The sequence below is a fragment of the Pteropus vampyrus genome, unplaced genomic scaffold, assembly GCF_000151845.1.
Source record: "Pteropus vampyrus isolate Shadow unplaced genomic scaffold, Pvam_2.0 Scaffold833, whole genome shotgun sequence".
Lineage (NCBI taxonomy): Eukaryota > Metazoa > Chordata > Mammalia > Chiroptera > Pteropodidae > Pteropus > Pteropus vampyrus.
Genome location: NW_011889614.1, coordinates 7,212 through 22,900, shown reverse-complemented (window position 1 = coordinate 22,900; position 15,689 = coordinate 7,212). Strand labels below are relative to the sequence as shown.

The following is a 15,689-nucleotide window of genomic DNA, read 5'->3' as shown; positions in this document are numbered from 1 at the left end:
TGTACATTTTTAAGATAATGATACATTTTTTTCCTAATATGATTTTATCAATCTTTACTTATGATAGCATTCTTTCTCTTACGAGAAAAAAAAAAATTCCTATAGAAAATTAATAGCCACAATGTGATCACTTAAAAACCCATTTGTAGAACCCAAAAAAAAAAAAGGGGGTCCACTTTATGAGTCATGCAGATCAAAAATAGTTTGTCTACATGAATTCTTAGGTAGTATTAGTCTTAGCCAGTGTCAGCCAGTGGTTTTGGTGTCTGCAGACAGCCAGCTGCAGGCGCATCTAACAGGCTACAGCATCATCAGGCGGCCTGAGGACAGTAACTCTCCACCCTGTCCTGCTGAGGGGCTTTGGTTAAAAGAGACGACGGAAGTGGACACCATGGGTAAACAGGAGGGAGATGCACGGGGCAGGGACATCCCGAAGCACCTGCAGTGGGAAGGTGGGTGCACTCCCAGGTGTCGAGAGGGGTGATAACCAGTCAATTCCTAGCATCACGCACAATATTCGCTCCTTCCTGCCTTCATTCTTTCCTATGTCTGTGCGGGCACCTACCAAATCACAAGATTATTTTCCATGTACGGTCAACTAAAAATGTAACTCTGACGCGTGTGTCACTCAAGCGCGAGGAACAGCTGTCTGTCTGTTCGCCACATCTCACTGCGGCCGTCCACGTGCCTGAGGCAGTTACAGCGATTCGCATCAAGCCGGGTTTGTGTTCTCAAGAGTTTTTGAAGGAGAAGAATGATCCATTTAGTTCAAAAGCATCAATGATTGGTTCTTTTTTTCTTTTGCGGATTTCAATTTCCTTATCTCACTTGGCGTGCGGGTTCGACATCCTGTGCATGCAAAACACCTAAGTTATGTCCCATCTAGCTTCAGAAGTTGAAACACTATATTATACTATCGTTCAGTATCTGTATTTGTAATTAACTGATGCATCTTAATGAATGAAAATGCACATGCACCCCTCAACATACACGACTTATAAATGTAATCCTTTTCCGAGGGAGAGATCATTTCATTTATTGACTGATTATGTGGATATTTTCTCGTTCATCTCTTTTTTTAAAAAAAAAAAAAAATACAGTTTCTGAAATATAAAGAAACTGAGGTGTGATTCAATGCTTATTTGACTGGACTCGATGTCGTTTGCTGTGGATGGTGTAGCTGTGGCTCTTTCGTTGGGTTATAGACTTGTTGATTTGATGCTGATTTCTAGGGCACAGAAAGCTGGTCTCACGCTTTCATTTCGAAAGTAAAGATGCCAGCACCGCGGTTCGTTTATTGACAAGCCGGGCCACCGAGGAGAATTTGTGACCCAGGTCACAGCCGCGGGCTAAGGTCCGCGGGGGGCTAGGTCAAGCCCTGTTTTAATGAACCCGAAATCATGTGGGCATCGCTCCTGACGTGTAGGAATTGCTGTCTTCCCAGACTGACAAGAGTCAACATAATCGGGTCAGTATTATCTCTCAATGATTTTTCAAAAACGCACATTTCCTTTTTTTAAAATGAAGTGTCATTTTTTTAAGACCCGCAGGTCGATATGAATGCACACACACGTTAAGGCTTAACCTGGAAATGTTAATAATATTCTTGTCGATGAGAATTAATCTTATGAACATGGTATATAGTAAGGCACGTTGTTCATAATCGCTCAAAAACACAATCTAAAAAGAAATACTTTATAAACTAACGGGCATGCAAAAACTTCATCGGAACAGCACCTCGATTTCTGCACAGCATAGATATCCTGAGATGTTCGCAAATTTCCAAATGAACGAGCACCGCTAGGATGCAGAATTTACGACATGAAGACGGTGACACTATGGCCGGTGTCCCGTGTCGGTCTCTGGACAGTGAGACGGAGTAAATTAAAGATTCTCCCCCGAAGAAAAGCGGCTTGTGCAACGGGGAGCAGAGAAAGCGGACAAAGGGCAGGCCAGAGCGAGGACGGGCCTGGCACCCCACTGGCACCGCGGTGAGGCCGGGGGCCAGATTTCTGAAGAACTGAACCGACGCCCCAGCGAAACCCACAGTCGTTGCCGGTTCTGGAATGTTCAGGTCGCTGATGATCCATCCGGCGTGCACAGTCGACTCGGCATCGCGGTCAGCCCGCTGGGCTGTCTGTGCAGAAGCAGGTCCCACCCCGCCAACCTGCCGACGGGCACGGGGCCGGGCACCCAGTCCCTGGCGGGTCCGGTGTCAGAACCGTCACCGGTTCGTGGACACAGCAAGTGCGAGCCAGCCCTCAGACCACGCGTGTTACTTAGATACTAGATTCTCCTTTTAATTTAAATACAGAACATTATCTTAGAACATCAGTCAGGGGCTTAGAGGATTAGTCATCCCCTTAAAGTAATGAAATATATATTGTCTCTGATGTAAATCCACTTCTGAAAATTCAGAATTTGGTTTTGATCAGTTACCTCAAGAGTTTTTGTGCAGGTAAATGTAAATTAAACAATACATTGTTGCGTATAGTTCATATTCAGGTTATAGACGGTATTTTTGCTACTTTATATCACGTCTTGGTTTCATTGTATTTAATATATTAAAAGTAAATATGCACATTTTAAATGCATGGAAATTAATAGCATTTTAATAGCCCGTTACCCTTTATACGGCCCATTTAAAACATTTAAATCTTTGATTTTTACATTTTAAGATCTTCACTTACATACTCAAATAATGGATAAAATTAAGATTTTTAAGTTTTTCCGAATTTTGCTCTCCATTGTCCATTTTCTCATTCATGCACAGCTGAATGTGAGAAACACACAAATTTCAACACCAATTAAAATTAGAGCAGATGGTCCGTGCTGATGGATAGGCTTTGACAAGGCGTTTGTGCATGTGCCGTCACCGAGTTAGCTTCGAATAAAAAGACGACAAATTGCAGGACGTGTTTGTCTGACGGGAGCTCAAGTGACAAAGATTCAGCGTCATTATATATTCCGAGCAGGACGAAATTTTTCCCCCAAAGCTAACCCCGTGAATTTAGGGAAAAAGCTGCTTTCTTACTTTAGATGCATCTGTATTATCCAGAACCCTCTGTCGACACATGCGTCCTGACGATTTATAGTCAACAAAGTCTGCAAAGCATGAGGTCAAAAGTGGGAAAGTCAGTCAAAGCAGAGTGAGCAGACAGCCCAGCATCTACTTCAGGGTGTGAAGAAAACGTACTTGGAACGCGCTCAACGCGTGTTCGTTTGTTGTCTGTGTTGGGTTATGAGAAGCACGTAGGAAACGTTTGTGGTCGTCCTCAGGGTTCACAGACCTAGAGATGCAGCATTGCGGAGGCTGGGAGAGGAGGGGGTGGCACAGGGGGCAGGCTTTCTGGGACATTTGCTCGTGGAACGTCCCCAGGCAGCAGGACGACCCTCATGGGAAGGGCATTGGCCACGAATGCAGATACTATGGGGGGAATCGATTCATCAGTCAGCAGGTAGGTATTGCCGAACAGACTTGGTGTTAAGAGTGCGTCCCAGAAAAACTGCGTTTCGCAGCCAGAACGGCGTGTCTTAGGAGGAGAAGCACAAGGCCGCTGTAGGAGGTTTCTGTACGCTTTCGATGCACGAGGAGATTGGTGCCCACGGGGCTGGCGGGGGAAGCCTGTCTGAAGGTTTGAGGCCGAGCCTGGGCTGCAGGGTGCATTCCTGAGTCTCGGCTCAGGGACGCTCCGGGGCTCTGCAGCCTGCTGTGTACGCGCCACTGACCCAGGCTCTCATTGTCCAGAAACTGACTTTCTAAAACGGAATGCGTTCCTGCGTGCTGAGCGTCTGTCACACGTTTGCACCGGGGCTGCATTCGGCAGCCCTCGCCTGCTGCCAGCTCTGCAACCAAAGCTTTCTCTGCGTCGTCTTGATTAAACCCACGTTAGTCTTGTTTTGCTGCAAGAGATATGATACCGTGAGTAAGGACAGCAGCAGAGGCCGCCCGCGAATGGCTCATTCATTTCCCTTAGCAGGTAGGTAGGTAGATGAGAGAGAGACAGAGACAGAGACAGAGACAGAGAGATGATAGATGATGGATAGATAGATACATAGATAGATAGATGATAGATAGATAGTAGGTAGATAGATGATAGATAGATAGATAGATAGATAGATAGATAGATAGATAGATAGATATAGATACATGATAGGTATATAGATAGATAGATAGTAGATAAATAGATGATAGATAGTAGGCAGACAGGTAGATAGTAGGTAGATAGATTAGATAGATAAATGATAGATAGTAGATAGATGATAGATAGTAGGTAGATAAATAGTAGGTAGGTAGATTAGATCGATAGATAGATAGATAGATAGATAGATAGATAGATAGATAGATAGATAGATAGATGGATAGATAGATAAATGATAGATAGTAGATAGATAGGTATATAGATACACAGGTAGGTAGTTGATATATGATAGTTATACACAGGTAGATACATAGGTGATCGATATGGAGGTCGATTTAAATATGTCTCTCATATAGATGCATGCAGATTATTATGAATGATTGCGGGGGCTGAGAAGCCCTCAGGCGTGCTGTCGGCGAGCTGGAGACGCGGGGTGGCCAGGGGTGTAACATGGTCCAAGCGCGAAGGCCCGAGGCCCCGGGGAGCCGACGGTGTGAACTCCAGGCCGGGGGCAGGAGCAGACACGGGCCCCAGATCCGGCAGCGAGGTGGGATCAAAGGCCGAAGCCCCTGCGTCTGCGTCTGCTTCGACTGTGGCCCCCAGCGGGTCGGTGTTCCGGGGAAGGGACAGGCAAGCCTCGTGTCCGCGCGTGCTGGCTGAAGCACAGGCCGAGGGCTCAGGGGAGGATGAGCGGGGCTCTGAGCCCGGTGCCTGGGGGCCGCCGGGTCCTGTGCAGAAGGGATGTCGTGGGCGGGGTGGAGAGAGGAGGAAGGACTCGTGTTTAGCTCACGGGACGTGGATGGAGGCGGGGTGGGGCACGTATGGCAGAGGGGAGCAGTTGCAGAGGGGCGTCCAACGCAGGGAAGTAACGGCACGTAAGCCACGAAAAGTGCGTGCACAGGTACGAGCCGGACCCCATGGGGAGGCACAGGGGCCACGGCGCCTGTGGGCGGTCCAGGGAGGCGGGGGGCCCGGGAGGCAAAGGACTCACAGGGCTGTGCAGGGCCCCGGGCCCCGGGCCCAGGGAGGCCATGGGCTTCGCAGCCGCTGCCGCAAGGAGCTCGGTGCAGACACGGAGAAGCGAGATTTCCATCCCGTGGCGAGGATGGATTTGGGGCGAAAGGGACAGGCGTGCACGGCACTGCAAAAGGCTTGTGGAGGCGACTTGGGAAGACGAGGGACTCGCTGTGCCCAGCGGTGCTGCCCCGCAGCTCTGCGGGCGTCTGGGGTTCTCTGCGTGGGGGCGCGGGGTGGCCTGGGGTCCTGTGCATCATAGGCTGGTGAGCAGCATCCTGGCCCCCACCCGCCGCGGGCCGGTGCCAGCCCTTCCTCTCATCGTGACAAAACTGTGCAGACATTGTCCATTGTCCCCTTGGGAGGGCCGTCGGCACGGTTGACAGACCCCGATTCGGCCACCAGCATTAAGATGCTTAGAAGCACCAGCCCCACTATATCTGCTGGACGAATTTCTCAGGCAGGAAACAGGTGCCTTGTGTGTGTCCTTTCAAGCAAGCTGAAGTTTCACAAGCACCAATTATCTCTCAGAGCGGGAAGAATTATTCTGTTTTTGGTGTTGTTGTTGTTTTGGGTTTTCGTTTTGTTTCGTTTCGTTTTGTTTTGTTTGCAGACGTGGCCCAAGCTGGGCCACACGCGGAGCCCCTAATGCCCAGGAAAGTTTATCGTCTGTGCGCATGAGGGGCAGTGTTTGCCGAGGGGTACAGCTGTTGACAGCAGATGTCACAGGAGCAGAATGGCAGGATGGCAGCCCTGAGCCGGGAGCCAGCACGGCAAGCAGGCCTTCTCCCAAGGCGCCGGTGCCTGCGTGCGTCCTCGGCTGCTGGCTCGTTTGCCTGACGGCTCCGTCATTCTCGCCCTGCATGTCTTAGTGGCCGGGTCAGGGGTGCACGGGAACTCTATGCTGCCAGGCTTTCCGACGTCCCTGTCTACCCAGAATCATTCAAAAATCGTAACGTTGTTTAAAGAATGCTGGAAATGTATCTGTTTTAAATTCAAAAAGCTTCACCTGGGCAACGGTCCTATATCGAGTCCCGAATCTGATTTTCAGCTTCGAAACGGGGCCAAGAAGAGGCCGTTCTGCTTGGAACTCTTAGGAAGCAGGCACTAGAGAAAAGGAACACATGTCACTCGGGTGAGCACTGGAAGCCAGTCAGGACTCGCCACACTGGCCGGGTGTCACGCCATTCAATTCTCTCAGGCGAGAAGTACCCGTTCTGCATTGAAAACACATAATCTCACGGCGCTTGAGCCCCTTGTCCAATATGACAGCGCCACAGGTAGCAGACGTGAGCTCTGGTTCACCTCGACCCGCATCCGAAGCTGCTACGTCCACTCCTGGCATCCTCCCCCAAAAAAGACAATTTCGTGTAAAAACACTGCAGACGGCGGTGGCGTGTGAGGCGGGTCAGGAGGGCTCGCCCCGTGCTACACGTGAGAAGGAGCCAGGTTAAGGAGCCAGGCCTGACACGGACAGCAGGGGACAGCTGGTGGCGGTGCAGACGCACGGGCTGGGAGTGTCCGGAGCCGCGGACACGCCCGAGACGCACGGACTGTGCCGTGACACATGCCGAGGAGAAGGGAGAGGCTCGCTCGGCTGGGTGTCACTGTGAGGGACAGCTGGGGACAGCAAAAACAGAAACTGCGGGACAGCAGCATGCGTGCGCTTCAGTGACACAGGCCCTTGGAACGTGGCGTTCACCGCACGCACGCTGGGCGAAGGCAGGACAGTCAGCGTCTCTTCCCATTCGTCTGCTTTAAAAACGGGCAAGAATGCCAATTTCGTCCCCTTCGGGGATTCGATACAACGATCCACTTTCATTAGTCTGGCGACAGGCGAGGAGGCCCCCGTTTGCGTCTGTGAATCTGAAGTTCACGCAGGGCGGGGGCGTCGAGAGGCCGGGACGCTGGCTCCCGCCCCGTGCAAGTCCTCACAAGTCACTCGCTGCCCGCTGCTGGCCACCGGGGCCCTTTTCAACTCCAGAGGGACGTGGGTGACACAGATGTGTTCTCACGACCACGGCGACGTTTTAGTGTAAACAGCTGCTGTTCCTCAGCTCCGAGAAGCAGCGACTGTTTGGGACCGTGTGCTCGCTGCCAGGCTGCTCTCTCCATGTCCCGGGACCTCTCAGCAGTGGTGGGAGGCGGACAGGGACAGCGGCCGGGGGACGTTCCCGCCCTAGAGAAGAAATCAAGGCCAGGCTTCCATCGATTCCTGAACCCGTGCGTCCAGTTTAAGACAGAAGTTCCATTTTGTGGCGCAGACTGGTCCCTTCTCGACTCCCTGGTGCGCTGAGAATCTGCTTTGGGGGACATTTCACTGTAAAGACAGCTGCTGAGCAGCCTACGAGGCGTCCTCGGTCACACGCTCCTCCTCCTGCGGGGCCTTAGGGACCAGAGACAGTGACGACTCAAGGACATTCCAACTCCGAGCTCAAGGCTTCTCTGTGCGCAGTGAAACCAGATCCTGTGAAACACGTTTTTCTCTAAAGATGAATGAACCACGTGGAAAACACACGGTAGTTAAAATGTGTGTGATTTCTCTTCTTTGGCTTCAGGACGCTGCCGTTTTCCTCAAAAGTGGGAAGGCATTGTAGGGACGGAATGAGGAAGGACACGTGCTGGGGAAAAATTCGCGTCCGCATCACATGTCCCTGCAGAACGAAGAAAAACATTAATAAAAATGATGATGATGACGGTGGCTTCGGTGTGTGGCTCAGTTCTGCCACTTTCTCTAAATGCTTTGCAATCATAAGACTTTTTTAAAAGGAAAGGGAACGGAACGTTGCAGCGAACAGCGTGACATCCGGCGTCGGTTTAATATTTGCCCTCGTGCGCTTTAGGTGTTTTTTACAATATTAGGGACAGAGTCACCGGCCACCTAGTTGCTGGCCATGCGCTTTCTCTCTCCCTCGGGTCCCAGACGTAAGTGCTAACACTGCGGGGTGGTTATGACCCCCGTACGAACTTTTATACTCGTGTTATACCCGGGCGTCTGTAAACTCTCTGGGGTTCGCGTCACTGTGCTTGAGTTACATAAATGTCCCTTATTCTCTCAGTCAATCTGCTCTTTCGCCCGGAATGGTGCGTGCGAGTCTCACGCTGAACGGCGAGGGTGTCGGTGGGTGGATTTCGAGTGCGGGGCGGGCTTCATGTCACGCGCGTCCCGCAGAGTCTTTATTCACTTTCCCAGCGAGGAACGTCCAAGTTTCTTCCCGTTTTTCGCTATGACACGCGACGCTGTTTGGATTTTCACAGTCTAGTTTTTAGCCTGTCCGTTCGGTATTTTTTCTTAATTTTAGAGAGTGTTTTTCTCGTCTCTTTTTTAAAGATCCATGTTTATCCCACATCTGCTACTTTTTTCTCCTAATTTCTTTCTTTCTTTTCTTTTTTAATTGTCAACTCTCGTTTATCCAAAAGAGCTATTTTTAAATCTCCGTCATGTCTGTCTATTTCCAAGTTCACGTGGACCAAACCGACTTTCCAGTCCTTCCTCGCCGGCCGGCCCCATATTTCCTTCTGTGTCCCTGACTTTGTGTTCGTAGGTTGGTTTCGAGAAGGGCCGTCCTTCCCCACCCCCATCTCCCAGGCTTCGAGTTCGTGACGTGCCCCTCCCCGCCGTCAGAGTCCCCTGTGCAAGGGAGTACGGTGTGGGACAGTCCGGTGTGACACTCGGGCGTGGCTGATGATCGCGTGGCTGAGGGAGGCGGGGGGCTGTCCTTCACCCCCTGTGTGTCTGCTGCTTCTGGGGCCCTAAGCCACACTCTTCAAAGAAGCCGGAGGCACCAGGCAGCTCAAGGCCGCTGTCACTTCTGTGAGCTTCCTACGCCGAGTCCCTGTTTCCACGTGGGGGACACCGAGCTGCAGTCCCCCACCGTGGTGAGAGTATTCAAACTTGGGGGACGTGCAGCCCAGCTGGCAGAGCGCTGGCTCAGTCTCCCCTCTTCATGTTTATCTGCATCGCTGCGTGTCTGAGCCAGGTTAGGGGACTGAGCCACCTTCATGGGGTTTTGTTTGCGTCTTGTTTCGTTGACTCCCCTCACTGGGCTTATTGGAAAGGCTCGTCGCCTGGACACTCGGCCCTTAGCCACTGTTTCCTCTGTCTGGACAGGAAGGAGTGCTTCGCAGGTGGAGGTGACGGCCCCTCTCTGGGCAGAGGGTGTGAGGCTGTCATCCCGTCACTCCATCTCGGGCTAAGTCGCCCTCCCTCCCGAGGCGGGACAGAGAGGGAGGGACAGACGCCGGTCCGGAGCAGCAGGAGAGGGAGATCGAGCTGTCCTGCTCCTCGTGCAGGCAGGCAGGGCTGCGGAGGGACGGGCTGAGCTGTAAGTCCCGTCCGGCTGTGCGGGGCTGGCTCTGGTGACTGTAATAGCCCGCTGAAATGTGAAAGGGTTAAAGAATAATTAAAACCTGAAACTGGACAAAGGAAGTCTATAACTTAGGCCTAGTTTCTGGAACTCCTAACCACATTCTGTTAATCATGAAACTTGTAACAATGAGCTCATACGCTAACTGCCAATTTTAGCCTGTGTAACCCTGCTTGCTTGCGTGGCATGAAAAATAATCAATTGTATATAAGCTGAAAATTACTGTTTGGCCATCGCCCATGGGAACACTGGCTATTACCCATGGGAACATAACATTCTAACAACAAGCTTTCTGCTTCTGTACTTCCCGCTTGCTCACCTGACCAGTGGGTTGACAGGTAGTGAATAGGAGAAAGATGGACCTTTGTGTTTAAGACAGAATGAGGAATGGGATTTGGGGCTTAAAAACCTTGTATCTTGGCATTTCGGGGCTGCTCCTTTGCAAGGACAGCCGCCCGCTAATAAACTGTCTCCTGATTAAGAGCACTCAAGTTGGGTCTGGTTATTCTGGACACAACAGTGACATGCGGCTCCGGTCCACGGTGCAGCCAGGAAGGGACAGGTCCTTCTTCAGGCCCTGGCCGTCTTCCCTTCGATCCGTCGAGAAGCCATAACACGTCACCGCGCATCCTGTAATGACATCAGTAACCGAAAGATGAACCAGCGAGTGTTATGGAGAAAACCGGTCTCGTGGGATCCATTACCTGTGTTTTTTGTTTGTTTGTTTGTTTGTTTGTTTAAGTTCCTACTATGTGCTGCGTGCCCAGATGTGAATGAGAAAAGGGATTTTCTGCCCCGAATGACTACGTTACACTTAATCAACTTACAGTCGTGAGTCAGGAAGCTTGTTACACGAGGTCGGATAAAGGGATCCATTTTTCCAGGCCTCGATTCCGTTTCTGTGCAGAGAATAACAACAGTTGCCACATGCCGAGCTCTTCCTCGGCGCCCCCAGGGAGTTAGGTCGGAAGCTGCATCCTCACAGATGCCCACGAAGCAGGCCCTGCGGCCGATGCCTTTTACTGAGTGTCCCTCATCACACACCGCCCGACGCCCAGGCCTGAGATTTGCAGAGCACCAGACCCTTGCATCCTGCCATGTCACCTCCTGCACAGAAACCAGGGGTGACCGTGTCTGACTTACCCGTCGGCCCAGGATCAGTGGGACTCGCAGAGGCCTCGCTCACAGCGCACGCCCAAGACGCATCAGTTCAGCGGGCACGGTGGGGCCACGTCTAACAGGACGAAGCCCGCCAGGCGACATCCGGCCAGCTTTCGTGGGGCGCCTGTGTCCTCACATCTGCTGCTATACCCACCTCATCATCTGTCTCGTTTGCTTCCACAGCTCGTGTACGTTTGTAACGTGAGGGATTTGCGAGCTCAGGAGCTTGGTTTCAAACCTCGAACTCTTCAGAAGAAATGTTTTCCCTTCAAATCAGATGGTGTGACTCACATCAAGGGCCGGGGTCTGGCGCAGGTGGGGTCGAGAGAGACTCCTCGTGTGGAAATGTGGTCCACGATGCTGGTTTCAGAATGCAGAGGGATTTATGTCTCGTATCCCGTGGAGATCATGATGCTTGGGACAGAAATTGGGGATACAGCTTACATGGCTCCGATGAGAACAGAACGCAGCAAAATTGATACAAAGCCAAGCATTCGGCCGGAGCAGTGTCTGGCAGTGTCCCCCCAAATGCAGGATGTCTGCCCCATCCTCATAGGCCGAGTGATATTACTTAATAACCCCTTTAACTCGCTTTGAAATTCAAATAACTGTATCTGGAAGACAGACTTCCTGTCAGGACTGTGACTTTGATCCTGTTACCATTTCTCGTAAACGAGAAATTTCCATGGAAACAGAGTCACACCTCTTCACACCTTGTCTGCCACCCACACGTGTCAGGAACCGCACACCCTGGGAAGCAGAACATTCCACGTGCTTCCTTTTCCTGACCGGACGGAATCCGTCTCGTACCGGTTTTCCACTCAAAGCCACATAAGTGTACAGTGGTGCAGAGAAACATCTGTAACCCGCACTTCAGTGTAACGCCACCGACCTTTAGAATAATTACAGATGAGACCAGAAGACATTTCTAAAAGCGGAAGGTGGGGGTCAGCCGGAACCACAGAACAAGAATAGCCTGATAAACCTCAAGCGTCTTTTCAAAACGAAATTATTTTTCTACTTGAATAAAAATGGTCGGAAAAGAGTATTTTCTCTATGACGTGCACCGCCTGGGCTCTTAGCATCAATGCTGGACGATGAAGGCGTGAAGAGAGCCCGCACGACCTCCCACCACCCCCGCCACATTGGCACAGACGGCTTAAAGCTGAATCCGGTTTCCTGCGTGAATCCTTGAAACATTTCCTCCGTGTTTTTCCGTCGACCTCCGCGTTTTATTTGGCCAACTTGCTCTGAATGTCAACCCACCACAAGATCCTCATAATCCTCTCTCAGAATAACTCTTCTGACCACTGCCAGGATGGGACCCCCTAACCGAGGGCGTGAAAAACAGAACGGCCTCCGGTCATTCCAGCCGCACGGATGGGGACCCCACGATGGCCTCAGTGCCTTGACAAGAGGACACACCACGGGCTTTGCTCCGTCTGCCCAAGCGCACACACCGCAGAGGTCACGTGAGCTCACAGCGCAGGTGGCGGCCACCTACAAGCCGAGGGCAGAGGCCTGAGGATGGAATCCGCCCCTCCAGCCTCCAGAAGAGGGAAGAAATGATCATATGTCCTTTGAGGCCCCCCCCCCCCAGTCTAGGCCACTTCTTTATGTAATGGGATGATGCACCCCATGACAGTTTTAGGAAACACCTTTCTGCTGCGGTCACGGCATGCCTCACACGAGTGCATGGATTTTCTTATCCTTGTACAGACAGAATAAGTCGTTTAAAGGCAGGGGCCGTGTCTGCGGTGTTAGCATGCATCACTAAGTCTTACGTACGGTATAGGTGGACTTTAAACTATTTTTCAGCTGCTGCCATTTGCCATGAGCCACGCGTAGTTTTGCGGGTGACTATTGTGTCGCTAGCTGACATATTTAATTTCTGGCTGTTCGTTTGAAATCCAGGGGTGGTCTATGGCATCTCAAATGCCGAAAGGCCCGAAGAAGGGGTCCATTTAAAAAATAATCAGTGATTAAAGTCATGAACTCATTCAGATCTGTTTCTCCGTTGCCAAAGGCCGGTCTCACTCTCTCTTCGGAAGAGGCTTTGTGCGCGCGGACCTCTGAACGCCTGCCCACGCCCTGTCCAGATTCGTCTCATTTCTCCTCGTTTGCCATTGCATCCCATCATTTTAAAAATGGGGAGGGGGTTATGTCTCATATCCCACTGAGAACAATATGTTTGAAGACCCGCTTCCTGGAAGAAAACTTCCAAACTCATACTGCAGGCAAAAGAGATCATTTTTCTCCTTGACAGTGGGGTGGACTCCAGTGGATGAGGCGCTAACATACCCCTTGGTCCATACTCTGCTTCTCATGCACTTTTCTGTTGATCCTACTAGTCGGCTGTTAAATTCATTGAGAGCATCGACTATGCCTTTTTCTTTCCTTGGAATCCTCATCAAACTTGTAAACAGTTTAAGATCAGTATTTTGCTGTTAATTTTTGATCCATTAACTTAATCTTGGCATACTTTGGTTCCTGGTTTGTATCAAATATCTCTGCCAAAAAATTTTTACTGAAGTATTTTGAAGCTTATGTTACAGATTGTACAGCAGAAGTAACAGAAGATCCATTCTCATTGTCTTAAATATTAAATCCTTGGCCGTCTGTAGGTTCCTGGAGGGATTACGTAGGCCCCTGGGTCTGGTTTCTGCAGGTCTCTTGGTGTCCCTGACCTCCACGTCCCTCACTCTGGTGTCCAGTGTGGCCCCTTGCCCACCAACCTACTTAAAATCAGTGTCCAAGAGTTTCCAGCTTAAAGACAGTCGTCGGCGTTGATGGCCTTGTCTCTGAGTCAGACCGATGGCCCAGAAATAAGATGTCCTTGGCTTCCCCTGTCTGAGGCAGCTTAGTCAGCCCCTGAGGGAGAGAGCAGGATTTGCCTGATTTGTGGTTGCCATGGAAATCAGAACCCACCCACCCCCAAGCTGTGTGTGATGTCATAAAGGATATGGGGTTGTCACAGTGTGGGGGATGGGAGACAAGCTCAGTGCTGGCCACAGCTGTAGAGTTAGTTACGTGCGGCAAAATGCATCGTATTAAACTTGGCATTTATAAGAAGCCAGTTAGCAATTTACGAAGTAGTAATTCATAAGTTGTAAATTCTTCAATGAAGTCAGCATGTGCCTTTAATCTTCATAGAAATCATAAAAAAGATTTTCAATGGCCTGGTTTGGGTATCTTATTATCTATTAAAATTATAAGTAGTATTTAAGAGAAATAAAAGTAAAAGTTTTGCGTGTATGTATAAAATTTCATTTTGTAGAATCCCATTTGTCTCAACCATCAAATTATTAGCTATGCCTCTTTTTAGTTTAAAAAAAAAGTTTCCTAGTGTTTATAATGCATCTTTAACATTTTCGAATCATAGCAGACCACTTCACATGGGATGCAGAAAAGCCAGCAGTGTACTATCCACTTGTCCTCTGCTATTTTTGTCATACTTTTTACTTTTTAAATCCATAATTTATTATCGTTTTGGTTTAAACCATTAATCGTCTTTAGAAGAAATTAGAAAGCAGGAAAACAGAAGTCTTTTTGTATCGCCATCCTCTCCCTGTAGGATTCGGGTTTGGTTTGGTATTGTTTTTCTGGTATCATTTCCACGGTGCCAAAGAGCTTTTATCCAATATTTCTCAAAGTGCAGGTCTGCTGCAGACGGATGCCTCAGCTTGGGGGTGTCTTTAGAAGTCATTATTTTCCCTTCATTTTTAACGATATTTTCACCGGACGTGCAATTATACACTCACAGCTTTGTTTTGTTTATTTCTTCCTCTGCAGAACCTTCTGCTTGTTCCCGTGGGCGTGAGTGTGTACGTCTTAATTCACAGAAAGAGAAGAAGGCTGCCGAGCGGTTAGCAGATGGACCCAACTGGACTCGTTCGCTCCTGAAGATTGGATTCTCAGTGGGCTGACTCCCCGCCTTCCCACCAGCGAGGGGGCGCTCCGTTACTCACCCAGGACGTGTGCCCTGTGAGTATTTGGAGGGGCGATGGATGTCAGGTACCCACGGGGAGCTTCACCAGCTTCGAAGAAGGAAAATGACTAGAAAGTGGGCTGGCTGATTTATCACAGTAACCAAAGGGTTTTCAAAGAGCAGGTGTCCCCCGAGACATCAGTGCCTCCTTCAACTAACATGCCCTTGGCGTCGGCATGCGAGCAAGCACTGTGTAGGCCACATTGTTTTAACGGCCCTGGGAACCCCGGAGAAGGACGTTTACACAGAACCCACTAGTCGAAAGGTCGACTCACTGATGTATCTACTTCTGGTGAAATACCTACCGGTGAGTGGAATAATGTTTAAAAGTTTTTCTGTGATTGAACTGGGCAAGAATCTGATTGGACTAGAATCAGCTGATAGTTATATACACTCTTAAAAATAGCATGAAATAGCATAGGTGTTATTTGTATTTGCAATGAGCGGTTTTCTTTATTTATTCATATTTTTAATTTATTTTTATTATGGTGACATTGGTTCATGAAATCCAGAAAGTTTCAGGTGTACAATTCCACAGTCAGGCGTATATATTGACACCGAGTGTTCACCTCCCATAGTTAGATTTCTTTCTGTCACCACATATTTGACCCCCTATACCCCGTCTACCTCCCTCCACCCCTCCCCACCACCCTCTGGTAACCACTGGTCTATTGTCCATGTCCGTGAGTCTGTGTCCTGTTTGTTTGTCGCTATATCCCACATATAAGTGGTGTCACGTGGTTTTCAACTTTTTCTGTCTGGCTTATTTCACTTAGCAGGATCATCTCGAGGTCCGTTCATGTCGCAAAGGGCAGTATTTCATCTCTTCTAATGGCTGAGTCATATTCCATTGTATATATGTAAACATAGCAATGAACAGTTTTAAATTTTGCTTTTTCCCTACATAAAACAGTGCTGTCATTTACTTTTAATTTTACAGCAAATGCTAACACTGCAGGTGAATAATATGTGAAATTTATTTCAACTGTCGCAAGCAAAGTCCAGGTTAATCAGAAA

At 49.6% G+C, this 15,689-nt stretch overlaps 1 long non-coding RNA gene across 1 annotated transcript in view; it reads left to right on the top strand.

The window, feature by feature from the left end:
- LOC111734181 overlaps positions 1 to 15,689 on the top strand; it is a 37,420-nt gene that overhangs the window by 16,443 nt on the left and 5,288 nt on the right. Inside the window, exon 3 of the long non-coding RNA XR_002778353.1 lies at positions 14,477 to 14,979. This is a non-coding gene — a long non-coding RNA (uncharacterized LOC111734181). The remainder of the gene's footprint in view (positions 1 to 14,476; positions 14,980 to 15,689) is intronic.